General features: G+C 36.3%; 1 protein-coding gene across 4 annotated transcripts in view; it reads left to right on the top strand.

Moving 5' to 3' along the window:
* LOC124298087 (melatonin receptor type 1B-A-like) overlaps positions 1-11,105 on the top strand; it is a 46,128-nt gene that overhangs the window by 16,394 nt on the left and 18,629 nt on the right. Inside the window, exons 1-2 of one of the 4 annotated variants that reach the window (XM_046749687.1) lie at positions 378-596; positions 1,242-1,805. The exons of 1 other annotated variant lie outside the window; for it this stretch is intronic. The gene's annotated coding sequence lies outside the window, so the exon portion shown is untranslated. Of the gene's footprint in view, positions 1-377; positions 788-1,241; positions 1,806-11,105 lie in introns of those variants that run through there. 2 more of the 4 variants (XM_046749684.1, XM_046749685.1) reach the window with 2 other exon arrangements.

Here is an 11,105-nt window from a genome sequence, read left to right as displayed (position 1 = left end):
CAGTTAACGTCCTGACTACAAAGCCTTAAAATAGAACTTCAGTATATAGGAAATCAAACTTGACTTGTGGAATTTGCATAAATTCGTTATTCATTGTTGAGACACATATTTCACGTAGCAAAAGGGTGACGTAGAACCCGTAGAACCGTTCGGTTAATCAATATTCGGAAGTCAGCTAGTCGAACGCTTCGTTCAAATTTCTCACATCTGCACTTTGGCAAAGATCGGCCCATTAGCACTGCAACGCGATCTTACCTAGATAAGATAACCACTTCGGTCGGTAAGATAGAGGAGGCCCGAGTATTCGTGTCTCGTGGTTGACCATCGCGCCGTGAGATGTCGCGCCTGGTTGTTCAAAAACTTCGAAACTGTCGAACCCATAAACTTGTCTCAGTAGGTCTACGCCACTTGAGGGCAGCGCGCGCAAGTTGCCCGGCGTCAGGGGGACTCGGAGATCCGGGCGCGGGCGGTTTCCATCAAACTTCATACGTCTCGTAGTTAGTCGCTGGAAGTAGGAAATTCCGAAATCAGTCAGTCCGCCGGTGTCAGGCGCCGCGACCACCTCCGGTTCGCCGCAAGTAAATGCCGTACAGTTGGTTAGTGGATTATCGAGAATAAAAACACAGAAAAATTTAACAATATTCCTGAAACTGTATTCCAATATCTACACCGTGTATTAAAAAGAAGTAAACTCGAAAATTATATCTCGTCTTTTTTTTTCTCTTCCATATTAAAATTAAATTATACTAATATTTACGTACATAAATGATATAAAGTTTAAAATAAGGTATAAATAATTCTATACATCCATATACGTACGTGTCCGTATAAATTGTTTTGTAGAGTTGGTTTATGTTACGCATGTAATAAAACAAAATACATAAGAAAAACAAAAACGTTTCTTTATTAATTTAGTATTAATTTTCTCTTCTTCTGTATCTTCTGAATTCTTATAATAATTTATATACATTCTATGAAATCGCATAACGATAAAAAGAATAATACCGCGCGTCGAGCAGCTCGCTCGGTTTGTCGTACTCGAGTACTTACATATATACACACCTACCTACCGTCTACACCACCTTTGTAATTCTTGGCAAACGACAAACGGTTTCAACGACGATGACGCTAGTCTAGAACGCAGATGAAAATAAATCCGCGCACGGTACGTGCAGTTATACATATATACGATATAGTGCGTACGATTGTCAACTAGAATAAAGTAAAAAAAAATTTTGCAGGTGTTTCATCTGCATAAAGGTTCGAAGCACCGGTTACACGAATTCGACGAAAGTGATGCGGTATCGTGAACGGGAACATTTAATTGTCATTACGTTTTTCAACGAAAGTGCTTTCTATCTATAAATGTTATTCTAAATGGACAGAAACCGTGTGTAATAATTCACGTTTCCATTAATACTTCGGTACGATTAATCATATGTGTCTACAAGCGACAAATGAGACGCAAATACAAATGTATTAAACAAAAAAACAGTAATAACAACAACAACAACAATAATAATAATAATAATATTATACGAACACGTATGGTGATTATGAGTTTGGAGAAAGTTTCTTTTAAAAATTTATCGATACATGTATAATTACGCGTATACATAAAGATTTTTTTAAATATAAATAATACGACGACGTTTTGAACATGTTTAAACCGACGCGGTTAAATTATTCTACGATTAATATTCATCGATTATAATATTATCGGCGAAGAAATCTGAAATTACCGAAGACAGAAAAGACCAGACGGAGTTTCGTCTCGATTAAAGAAGACGAACGCAGCATAGAAAGTAAGAATTTCAATTTCATTTCCACACATAAGCATATCCGATTATATTTTCAGGTTGAAGAAAAGAAGTGTAACGAACTTGTGGATCCCCGTCTGACTTTTATTACTCCCGCGGCTTTCAGAACTCGGGGGAAAACAAAAATATATTTGTCTGCATTTCTTTCACGCCAGCGTCTGTTTTTGCTCCCCCCCGCCCCCCCCCCCCCCCCTTCACTTTTCGTTTTTTCATTCGTCTCATATCGGTTTGTATTACAGAGTAATTTCCAAAGAGAAAAAAAGTAAACCAAAGTAGCGCCCCCCCCAACCATCTGGATACGTGTTTTTGTTGACGAATACACGAATATAATTAACGATGTCTACACGTGCCAAAATATGCGTAAACTGTTGTATATTTTATATTTCAAGGATGCCGTTTAAATACCGATTTCGAGTAAATGAAATAAAATCTCCGTCCCTATTTTATTGCGAGCGATGAAAAAAATAAAAATCGATTTTCTATCTTGTTTTTGTATTCGGGTGAATTTTTTAATTACCTTAATTTTGCTCGTTAAAATTATTCGAAGTTAAAGTTTTAAATTTCTGGCTTATTTTATGCGGGGTAAATTTGTTCGATCGTCAGATTCAGTTTCCTCTGTGTAATATGATAGTTTTGAAATATTAACGACGCAATTTGAACCCGCCGCAGAATCTGAACTCGGGGTTTAGACGCAGTTCAATTTCACAATCAGTTTCAGCTAATCAAACGATTTTACACCCCCCCACATCTCCTTCGAGTAGGTGCTGGTATCTTGAAGTGTTTCATAACTCCGTATATATATATATACTCATCGAGCAAAATCTTCGTAATTGCGTACGTTATTACGTAGGGCGTTTTTGCAATCCAGTTTCGTTTAATTTCAGATTGGCTACTGCGTACCTGTGTGATTATTCAATTATTATTAAAGCCGCGATATTATAACACAATTATTCACTCTAGGTAGGTAGCAATAATAGCGCGATCGTTGTACGAGATATACAAGAATAGATATAAAGACAGAGTAACGAAGAGATTCTCTTTTTAAGATACCTATAATGAATTCGTTCAAATTCACCAGCTACGAATCAAAATTCCACGCGAGTTTGGAACGGTTTCAAAACATTAAGATAACGGCTAATTTAAATTTCCGTATCATGCAATGTAGACGATGTCTATAACTCTTGTTTTACGATATCTATCTGTGTTTGTCATATCTGCGGTTTCGGCCTTATACATTATTAACGTCGGATTGAAATGAAAATTGTCCTAAGAAAATTTGAATCTTACGTGTATATACAGATTCGTCATGTATAGTTGAACATTTTTTTCTTACAAAAAAAAATTTTCTTTCGATACTTTTCGTTTCGGAATTTCTTTTCATATATAGCATATTCATGGTATATACATATATAATAATATCAAGCAATACCGAACTGATCGATGAATTGCGGACGTTTCTTATAACAGTTTTATGCTTTGTGGGTTTATCGTGGCAAAAGCAGCGTTAGTCACGCGACGATATGATTAATAATAAAAACTTGACGAATAAAGATTTTGCCTCATTCTTTGTTGTTGCTGGACGAGTTTCTTCCCCTGCAAGCTGCCATAAAAGCAATTTAACCCTGAAGCCAACCTAACCGGCATCCGGTTTATATCTCCGTGAAATAAATTTCCCCCGGACTAAATTTTCCGGGCAAAATCACCCTGAACGAAATTTTCCCTCGGCCTAAAATCTCTCCGAATAAAATCTCCAGGATAATAAATAGTAAATAAATTGAAATAAATATACCTGCTGTATACGGAAGAAACTCTGATATTGAAAATAAATCAATAAATTAAAATGAATGTCCGGAAGAATTTTTGAGTGGGGTAATTTTTTCCGCGGTGATTTCATTCGCTTGCATATTGTCCGGGAAATTCAGTCCGGGGATAATCAATCCAGGTGGATTTAGTCCTAGAACTGTAGCAAACAGTTTTCATCGAACGTGAAAGAGTAAAATCGTTATCGGATTTGTTTCTTGCTTAGACAATCTCTTCCTCTATTCTAGTCTCGCGACTCATCGTTTTACTTTCAGGCTATCGTGATCCGGTAATTTTAGGTACGCTTGTCACTCTCGGGATGCGCCTGATGACAACGCTTTGAGAGTAAAGTCGTTCTCTTCCTCTGATCATCTCTCCCGTAGTCATGTATCATTTTTCTTGTATTCCATGGCTGTTTCGTACACTATTTAGGCCACAAATTAATTATCTGATTTTTCAATAAAACGATAAAATTCTCCTTCTTAATTTCTCCACCCAATTCATTTTACCCACCATGTATGTATAAATTTTCACGGTTTTATTAGTTTTCCGACGAAATCCCGGCTCAAATATCCTTTTTGGGAACTTAGGAGAGCGTTACAGCGTTCTCAACTTTCGACCAATCGGCTGAGTGACACGTGACTCAAGCATCGCGTTGCGCATGCGCAGCGTCAGCAGCGCGCTTTCTCATTGGTCGGCAGTGAAAGTCGGATTACTCGATAAGTGTTGCGCTCTTAATCTTTCCGTAAAAGGATATCCGCACCGGATTTTTGCTTGCAGGGATCGAGCCAATACTTTCTTGAAAAATCGTACGTGAAATTTCAAAAATCGTGAATATGCGTAACGATAAAAAGTGGAAAATCTCGGGATCCAGTGGACCATCATCCCCTCCCTTGTTAAAGATGTAAAATTGTACGGTAAAATTGTAGCTTTGATATCACCGCCAGAATCCTTTCCTTTTTTACACACGAAACAACAACTACCCGAATTCATCGACCTTTATTCGGCGCCCGGTTCTCAGCTCCAGTCATTACACGTGGCGTACATACCTTATATATTATATATGTATATATAAGATATATGTATGTGCATTATGTGTGTATAGATATGAATCATATGTGTATATAGAATATAGGTGCAGGCTCGTAAAATAAAATCCCACCGTTTTAAGCTGAAATTACATGGAACCCTCTCTCGAAGTAGGTAGAACGGAACCGTATATATGCGTTATATAGGCATGGTATATGTATGTAACACGTATCTACATTGCCGTCGACGTTACGTCAGCCGGCGAACCGCGAATTCCCGAATTCCACCGGGCGTAGGTACGTGAGAGGATCTAAGGGGTGAATTAGAAACACGGAGAAGACTTATTCTCAGAGAATACGAGCCGGTTTGGGTACATAAATAATCACCTATATTATAATATATAGTATATAATTTATATTATACCCAATCCTAACCTATACTACGGAAAATTCCAGATCTTTGTGATATTGTGACAGAGATTCCGAGTATGAAATAATATACGTAAAAAAACAAAGAATTTGTTCACTTTACCAAGTATGGCGAAATTGTTATTTTTATTTTTTTCTCTTTGGTAATTCAAATGCATACGGTTACATTTGATAAGGCAAAATGACGTTCTGACCACGTTTTCCTTGAATGAAGAACGACTCATTTTTCAACGAAATTTCGTCAAATCAAACAAATCTTTTCTCTGTGCATTCATGTATACAAATATAATATGATCCATTTATATGAAATTCAATGTTTTGCCTACATTATAGGTATATGTATACCTAAATTTCAATTGTATGTAAATATGATTCTTTCTGCAAGTAATTGAAGAACCGCGATCGTTGAACTTCAATAATATTATATTGTGTAACAAGGATGCAAACTCGATATTTTAGGGCCGAGCGTAAGTTTGCAATATGAGTCGTAGGTGAGCCGAAAACGAATATTTAAAATACGCGAGGCAAAAAGACCGTTGCCTCCTTAATGCGCACGATTTTTTACATAACGAGAGTATGCTACGCATTTTTTTACGAAGCACGAAATTGAGGTTAGGGTCGCGTAATGTCAGATTTGTTCGCGACAGCGCATGCGCGGAGTACGGAAAGGACCGCTTTCAACACTCCTAGGACTTAAAAGTGGTCTTTTCAGTACTCCGCGCATGCGCATTCGCCGACTCACTTGACCGTCATGAAAACAGGTACTTTGCGTACGGAAAACAGGCATGGGAAAACGCGTAAAGCATGCTCGCGTTATATAAACAACGTTTGCGAGTATCGACCGAACTGAACTAAATTCTGGCCTATGTAACACCTCGCACGGAAAATGAGATACAAGTTAACCTCAACTGAGGTAATACATACATGTATGTTACCATACAGTCCGAGGTCATGCAAGTCCCTATGTAAGTACAATTAGGTATACATACCTATTCGACCTATTCTCGAGGATTGGTTTTGTACAAATCGATCGACCTGTCGACATATGTGTGCATGTATGTAGGTAGGCATGCACATGTACATGCATAGGCTTCTTATTCGCCGGCATATTGACCACACTTGACCCATAATTGTACTTTAGCTTACACGATGTGTGTATAACGAATTATATTATGTTACATTTAAAACTAAACGTATATTTCACGATGTAGAAAAAAAGAAAGGAAATGGCAAGATTGAACGGAAACTTGTTATCTACTTACATGTGGTATAATTTTATACCGAATTTGTGTTTCCCGTAATGTATTAATCTTATGACACACCTAGATCTGTGCATAAAAAAATTGTGTTATTAATTACTAAAAGGTGAAACTAACCCATTCGCTTTTTTGTACACAATAGTGTACAATGTTGATATTCGTTTTTTAAGATTTTCTCGATATATACTGCATATTAAATAATTGTCAAGTATACGAAACAGGAGTAAAATTTTCTGACAAATCGATTGCCGCTATTTATTTTGTGGAATTATTCTCACATTGCGAGAAAAACGGTAATTTAAAAAAAAAAAAACAAAAAAAGAAACCAGCGATTTCCGAAACATGTCTAAAACATCTCAAAATAGTCCCAAAAGTCTTTCTTTACTCAATCAAAGGCATTTTGAGTCAATATTTTCGTTTTAAAGTGAACGGGTTAAATGGTATAATTTATCGATATGGATATATGATGTATACTTGTAATTGTCTGACTATAAACGCGATCGTGTATCACGGAGCGAACGGGAAATACAGCTCTTGTATAAAGTTTGAATGATCTTTCCTTGCCGAGCAGCAGGAGCAGCACCAGCGGCAACGCGATGTAGTTTCTGGCTTCTCGTCTCGCTTATTACCCACTTCCGTCTCTGTTACTCCCTTATAATTATACAGATATTGCTGATTGTTTAAATGCCGATGCGCAGCATATATGTTTCAGCGACACGTTATACCTGCGTTAAAATTATAGCTGATATCCATCATGAGAAGAAGCTTTCTTCGAGGCGAATAACACCATTGTAGACAATGCACGATCATATTTTACGATTTGGAATTTTTTTTCTCACCCTATAACCTTCGTTTATATATCCATGACGTTTTTCTTCCCTCGTACATTTTTTTTTCTCTATACATATATATTGGCATGGATCTGGTTTCTTCGCGTCACACGTGCGAATATAAACGTATATCTATGTAATTCTTATATATTGCGATATTATAAGGATATTTGATCGAGGTGATAAGATTTTTTTTTTGGTTCAAGGATCGCGCAGTCGAGTATATGTATGTAATATATACGAGGTGTCGGAAAAAAACAGCACACGTAAAAAATCGCGAACGGAAAAAAAAAAAAATACAATGCACGAGATGTTTTTTCACGAATGTCTGTCATTTTTCAGACATTGTTTTATTATGAGCTTGGGTAAGGATAAAGCACGTATACAACCAACTTGAATTTTTTTCATTCCATAATTCTGTAGAAAAACGGGTTTCAACGGTTTCCACTTCACGGTTTTCAAAATTCATAACTATAATTAAACATGATACATCGCGATATTTTCGAATTTAACATTAAATTCTCAGCATATTTTTTTTTGTATCCGGAATCTACGATAGCTGGAACTAAAATATTATTTGCATTTATAACAGCGAATGCACCTACAGTTTAAAGAGTTATTGAAACATTCACTGCAGCAGCGACGAGGTGACGTGTACATATATGTATACATCGTGAATATAAACATATGCATATCTGTTTTATATGTAATTGAAACACGTGCGGTCGCACGTGCGGATAAATTTGAGTTGGAAAATTGCCAGTTAGGTATGAGGAGAAAATGAATAAAAAAACACGTTAACAACACGATTATATATTATGAATGCGCGACATTGACTAGGCTTAGAACCTGTATGTCTATAATTATAAACTCTGTTTTTTATTTTTTATTTTTTATTATATATATATATATATATATATATATATATATATATATATATATAATATACATCTCAGCATACAGCAATTCTATATTCGATATAACATTTTTTTTGTATTTCATAAGTTTGCGTGTTCTGCAAATTTTATGCAGTGTTAAAGTCCGTGTGACGATAACAGGTATAAATATTTGATTATGATATTATGAATTCGAGACAAAAAAATTTCCATGTTAGACTGCACTTGACGCAATCAAATATTAATGTTACAGTTTTTGTAGGTTGATTCATTCCGGATGAATGTAGAGAATGGATTCTGCGTAAGATAAAAATATATTTTTTCGCATACGTCAATTCGATTCAACGGCAGACAATTTCTTCGTATTTGAACTCCGGAAATCAACATGGCGCCGAGGTGAGCAATCAGCTGATCATTTCGGCTGAAATTTTATATTGTTCGAATACGCACGGGGTTTATAGAAGTTTGTTATTTACAGCACATGCAATTTCCTGTAAACACAACAACTTCTACGCTGTTTTTATAAATATTTCACGTTTTTTCACGTTATATAGCTATATTATATTTGTGTATATACAAACCGTTATGTTTACAATACAGATCGTAGCAATAAAACCGTAGCGTGCAAAAGCAAATTATGCTATTTCAAGTAAAGTTATATGCGATCGCTGCAAGTTGTCCTCCAAATTTATTACACATAAATTTACACGGTACATACCTAAAGACACAAAATATTAGGGTATATACATAGGTATATCGATTTTACTGATTCCTTTTTCTGTTTTCTGTTATTTCTGTTATTTCGGTTTGTTGGAAACAACTTTCTTGATCCGATCACTTTTTTCTTGTGTTTTTGATATCATTTTAAAGTAAGAATGGAACAAACAAGAAATCAGACGGAGAGGAGAAAAAGAAAATAAAAATACCAGCATAGTCAGAGTGTGTAAAAGAAATTTTTACATTTGATTGAGGAATTCAACAAAGTAAGTTAATTTTCGATATCCCGCTGCGCTTTCAATTTACTTACAATCAACCTACACTACAAGGAAATGGAGTTTGCATGTTACACGGTATATATTGCGCACGCATGCCATGTCGCAGGGATAATCTGAATAAAGCTCATTCTATACGGTGTTAAGTTCGGCGAGAAGCCGAAAGCTTTCGCAGGTGTGTTTGTATATGTAGCGGGTCATTTTGTCAAAGTGTGAAATGGGCAATCTAATACAGGATAGATTCGCCAACATTTACGAAATTCAGATACAAGTTATCGAAATCCCCCTGCATTTATGCAATTTAGGATATGCATTAACGTAATTCACCTGCAAGTATGCAATTTGGATACATTTCAACAAAATCCGCCTGCATTTATGCAATACGGATATATAATTTTCAAATCCGCCTGCAATTATGCAATTTAAGGCACATTCTAACAAAATCCGCCTACATTTTATTGTGAATATTAAATTATTCAATAATCCTTGGGCAAGCTGTGCTAAACCGAACAGGCAATCTGCAAGTAGGTACATACATATTGGAAATACGAAATTATAGCTTCGTCCGTTCACCGTCTGCCGTCGCGCGAAAAGACGACGACCTCTCTAGAAACTCGCGACCTCGTAACCGATGCAGAAGCAATCAATCAACCAGACATGGACTATAGAATATGTATATACATACTCGATGGCTTGGGTTCCACATCATGCGTGATGCCGTATTATGAGAAAATTATAGTAATAATGAGCTGAATAAAGAGACAATATAATGTTGCAATCACCTGAAATAGTTTATTGTGTAACCAGGAGGGAGACTCGGTCTTTTCGGGCCAAGCGTAAGTTTGCAATATGAGTCGTAGGGGAGCCGAAAACGAATATTGAAAATACGCGAGGCGAAAAGACCGTTGCCTCTTTGTTGGACGAGATTGTTTATATAACATGAGTACGTTCCGCGGTTTTTCACGAAACACGAAATTGAGGTTAGGGTCGCGTCATGTCAGATTTGTTCGCGACAGCGCATGCGCGGAGTACAGAGAAGACCACTTTCAACACTCCTAAAACTTACAAGTGGTTTTTTCATTACTCCGTCACTCGACCATCATAGAAACGGGTACTTTGCGTATGGAAAATACGCATAAAAATGCGTATATGAAGGTATGTTTTTAAGATTAAGAACAATTTATTAATTTTTTTTACTATAATTTCTTAGAAACTACTGCAAAATGAATGAGTATGTGGGTGAATCGATGATATTAAGAGAATAAAATAAAATAAGAATAAACTGAATGCATGGCAGCGCGTGCAGCGTGAATATAATTGCACGGTGTTTGTATTGTACATAGGTACTATAGAGTGTTGGCAAACTTCTGTTCAATGTATAATTCAATCCGTGCCACTCTCCTAAATTGGCGAACCTTTTAAGCTGTACTCCAACTCGGTGAATGAAACTGAAATAAGGATGGATCGAAGAAGAATATATCATGTATATGTATGTATTTTCCTTAACGGATAATACAGGCGAGGAGAAACGAACGAACAAAGTTAAACTAACGATAAAAGACAGTAAAAATTGAATCGAGTCGAATGAAAATCTGACAATCATTAACGGAAGTCACGATTTGCAATACACAGTTATTATCACTACTGCCATTATTATTAGTATTATTATTATTATTATTATTATTAATTGTAAGAGAGCATCTGTATTGTAAGAACAGAACGCTCAGTAAACGAACAAGTAGTGGTAATCCGCTTTAGTCAGCCGGTGTCGCCGACGAGTCGCTAACTACATATAGAAACGCCGACATCGGTGGCTAGACTATGCTGAATAACCGGCGTTTTCCTCGCGGCGAAAGAGGGTGCAGGCTTTTTTCCTTTGTTATCTCGAGCTTCTTCTTTTTTCCCTCAATTCATGCAAACGATTGTCTTTTCGACTTGAATGCATTTCACGGAAACGGTTTAAAATTCACAGTTACGTTGTGGAAATTGACGTATGTACAAGAAAAAAAAAAAAAGAAATGAAAGAAGGAAAAAAAAAACCAAGGAAAAAT

The sequence above is a fragment of the Neodiprion virginianus genome, chromosome 2 (assembly GCF_021901495.1).
Source record: "Neodiprion virginianus isolate iyNeoVirg1 chromosome 2, iyNeoVirg1.1, whole genome shotgun sequence".
NCBI classification, from domain to species: domain Eukaryota; kingdom Metazoa; phylum Arthropoda; class Insecta; order Hymenoptera; family Diprionidae; genus Neodiprion; species Neodiprion virginianus.
The sequence above is the reverse complement of the archived record's forward strand: the minus strand, read 5'-3'. Positions and strand labels throughout refer to the sequence as shown.